Here is a 4,699-nt window from a genome sequence, read left to right as displayed (position 1 = left end):
TCCGGATTGCTAATATTATTTTCTCTACATTTCAAATAAAGTTTTAAATATTGTTTCCTCTCATTCCCCCCCCCACTAAGTTCTACTGTTACCACTGTCTTATCAGAGTTTTCCAACTTTGCATTAATTAGCAGATTGCTAATCCTAGAACAAACCGGTGTTCTAATTGCTCAATTATCACATTGCGCAGTAAGTGCATAGACCCTGGTAAGTGTAAACATCTACTGATCCGACTAATGGCAGTACACGGACTTTACCTCCATTAGTCGGATCAGTGGATGTTTACACTTAGGATTATTAGCAAGCTACTAATTAATGCAAAGCTGACAAACTCAGATAAGACATTACAGTGATATCAGGTAGTAAATAGAAAAAAACAGTGAGAGGAAACAGTATTTAAAACTTTATTTGAAATATACAGAAAATAATAATAGAAATCCGGAAAATCGCGAGAACAAAATTGATTATTTGTCCTTTCCCCTGTGGTTTGTTCTAGGATTAGCAATCTGCTAATTAATACAAAGTTGGAAAACTTCTGATAAGACAGTGGTCAAAGTCAATGGAGCAAATATACATTGTGGTTCCATATCTGATGGCATCACATCAACCACAGTTCCTGTATTGATACCTTAATATACACCCTCAACGTGATGTCACTAACCAGCATATGCAATGACAGTGACTGTGATAGTGATAGACTCTATCACAGTCCTCGGGGTAGACTGTCGACAGTCGTTCGTGCCTTTTTTGCTACGTTTTATCTAAAACTAAAGTCGTCGCCTCGCCGCTCCCATCCGGAGCAATACTATAACCGCGTACTGATTGAACAGCGAGTGCCGCCGGATCGAGGCACTCACTTGTTTGTGCCTTCGGCACTGGCAGTTCCTACCAGTACGCATTGGTATTCAGTGCTACGGAGCGAACCGACGACTTTGTTTTAATCAGATTGGGTGAGTGACAAATAACTCCCCCTTTAAGTTGATGACAAATCATCCTCCCCCTGGAGTTTAAAATGTACACTTCCTTAGTCCGCTACGAAGGCCAAACAAATGATGACCGCTACAAAAAACTTCATCGGTTGGTTCATTGACCTGGAGGTCGAAGTCAGGTTCAGACTCTACTAAAAGGCCACCTTTTGTTTGCCCGCGATGTGCGCCGGGGTAGGTTTGTCGCCGGGAGATTTAGAAAAACCAAACACCTTTCGTTTTGCTCAAAAGTTTCGTAAAATGCCGTATTTATACTATTGTAAATGGAAAGACGGTTCAAATATCTTCAGCATATTAAAGTGCACACATATCTAAATAGTTATTTAAGACAATCAAACTTTGGACTGTGACATTTAGATTTCACCATGACTGTCTAGTACAAACAGAAAATGAATCACCAGAAAAGTGAATTTTAGATGATATGCTAGCATTGTGGGTTTTTCTGTGTTTGTCGCCTCCCCCCCCCCCCCCCCGTGTCTGCGTGGAATGTTTCGGGGGAATTCAAGGACGGCAAACAAAGCATTTATTTGACGAAGACTTAGACCCGTACGAAAGCCCAGCATTGCAAAAAAGTACATTGTGGTTAAGCAATTAAAAACAAATTAGGTGCTAAACTACAAATGACGAAGATAATATTTCAATTTTAGATTTACGTAATAAAATACAATTTTCGAACTACGAAGAAAATGGATTTGACATTGCATTTTGCAATTACAATTGGAATATTCATTATGTCATTAGTGGAGTCGTTTACTGATATGAGCGCATCTATTACTCATTGCATTCATGACTATAACATAAAAGTGATGGGGTAATACAAGCAGTAAGTTATCGGCTGTATATACATATGGATGGAAGAGCGACTCAGACTTCCGACTTCCAACTTCCGACTTCCGCTTTCGTAGACTAGCAAGGCAAGCCTCAAAATAATTATTTACTTCAGACAATTTCTGTGAATTACAAAGAGTCGCAACACAGACGGTATAGGAAGAAGTACAAAATGTGTACTCCACATGTGTTATTTTGTGGAACTGAAATCGTGATTCAAGTATTTGTAGGTTGGCGTACTTGAACTGATCAGAACCACTTAAAAATTACCTTGAAGGGGGAAAAATAGGAAATGAAATTTACAGTATTGTAATGAATTTTAAACCTGCACTAACTGTTTCACTAAAAATTTGGTCAATTAATTATAAAAAAAGACACTGTATATCGGCGTAGGGTCAATGTTATAGTAGCTAGTGTAAATGGCAAGTTTAAATCTTGTCTTGTCGCCATGTTCAAGTTAAAACTATATAATTTTTCGATCAGACAACCACACTGTGACATATTCACTGTAAATTGTTAAAATGCCAATAATTAGACGCCGTACATGTTTATCAGTAGTTGATTATTTCCATCATAAGTATTACAAAAACAGGTTGAAATTGTAATTGCCGTTGAGGGTGCTAATTTTTAGGTGTGGACCCAAAAGTCAATTTGATTTGATTTATCGTAAGTACAGCTACAAAAAATTATTTCTCGAAAGGTGATGCTGTTCACGGTGTACAATATTACGAGTGAATTAATGTACCTAACAAAAACATTTTTTCGTATATAAAAAAATAAAACGTTACAATAAAGCACGTAACATCGTAATTCAGAGGTCGGCTTTTATTTTCATTGTAATCCGAAAATTCGTACCTATTAAAGACAAAATAACACCAAAAAAGTGTACAGTAATTGTTCGATGTTTGAAGGACTTATCACGTACCGTGCCCTCGAGCCATAGTAATGATGATCCTAGTACACCACTGTGTTGTCAATTACCGTACATGTACTTAACTAAAAATAGAAGGAAGTGACTCGATGCAATGTATCTCTGGGGCGGGGGTCGGCCGGGAATCCAACCCATGCTTAAAGTGTTGGGAGGAAATGAATGATTGAATGTCCCTCTTGAATGGTGGAAATCAAAGTGATCAGAAGTGCGTATTTTTTAATCAGTTTAACACGTTGATGACGCAATATAACACTACGTAGAGCGCATACTATTGGTCATAAGATTTTAAAATGGTGGGAGGGAGACACTCCGGTCCCAATCCTGGACCCAGCCCCCACTCGGTCGCTCCGCTCCTCGTTATTATAGTAATTTCCGCCTACTTTTATTATTGCCTGTTACATCTAGAATAAAATTCATCACAGGAGTCTTGAGTTGCTCTTCCATCCAGATGTATATACAGCCGATAACTTACTGCTTGTATTACCCCATCACTTTTATGTTATAGTCAAGAATGCAATGAGTAATAGATGCGCTCATATCAGTAAACGCCTCCACTAATGACATAATGAATTTTCCAGTTATAATAGCAAAATGCTATGTCAAATCCATTTTCTTCGTAGTTCGAAAATTGTGTTTTTTTCAACGTAAATCTAAAATTGAAATATTATCTTCGTCATTTGTAGTCGACTATGGTTGTCTTTTTACTGTCACTTTATTTTCAATATTTTTTAATGTATAAATTTAAGGTTTTTCCTTTTAAATTTATATTTCTAATATTAATATATTGTCACAATTCAGTAGTATGGCTGTCAAGTAGAGCTAAACCACTGTTATTGGTCTGTGACTGATCGCGGCCAACCTATAACATATGTGAAATAGGGTGGGCGCGATCGGTCATGGACCATTTTTATTTATCATGATTATTTTATCTTCCACTCAATAGTCATGTTATTATCGTTACAAAATATTCTGACATTTATGACTATTTGTTGCTAAGGGCGTTGTCATGGTTGCTAGGGCCAGTTGTGTCAACGTCTTGAACAACATCTGAAGAATAACGCCTACAGCAGCTAGACTATACTGAAAGATCGGCCGTTGTGGACACTCGTCTTATCACTGGGATTGAGAATGGGACGAGATGATAAAGGCGCCCCCAGCGACGAATGTTATAGTCTACTTTAGACCCAATCTACACCCAATTTCAGCCTCGTGCAAGAAGGTTTCTAGATATAATGTTTTGACCAAAATTCAACCTTTCAGACCTATCGATGGCAAATAGCGACGATGTCGTTGTAGTAAAATATCGATTATATTCAAAATCATTCATTAATCAAACAATTTATAATCAATATTGATAAACTGTCATCTTTGGCGAAAATAACATTTATATATGCGATCAAATAATCTTCCTTTGAAAAATATCATACCGACGCCTTAACAAACACCACTACTAACTATCACATACTAATTGTACATACTTGGATATTATTAGGGAGTCGTCACTATTTACAGCCTGGGGTCAGAGGAAAAAATTGAGTAATGCCAATATCTCATCAATCTCAATTAACACACACACACACACACACACACACACACACACACACACACAGTATATTAGTAACGTACGTATACTTTCCACATATAAGTGATGTCAAAAATATGTATGGGATGGGGGCACGTTGTTGGCTTTGGTCATCGAAGCTGGAGGTGATCAGTTTGAGCAAACCCCTGGTCAGAATCACAAGACCGACCTCTCCCAGTTACAATGACTGGCCCTTATACCTGTCAGTTTACGACTCAACAACACGGCGTGATATATGGACGGAGTAACAAAGTTCATAAGACAAACACTCATTCTATGTTTGTTCTGAAAAAAACTCTACGTGCACTGACTTTATTATTATTTAGTATGTAGGGTGAAATGAGAATATAGAACAAGTACGGTAAACACCTC

Source organism: Glandiceps talaboti, chromosome 7 (genome assembly GCF_964340395.1).
Source record: "Glandiceps talaboti chromosome 7, keGlaTala1.1, whole genome shotgun sequence".
Classification (NCBI taxonomy): Eukaryota; Metazoa; Hemichordata; class Enteropneusta; family Spengelidae; genus Glandiceps; species Glandiceps talaboti.
Note: the sequence above shows the minus strand (reverse complement) of the source record.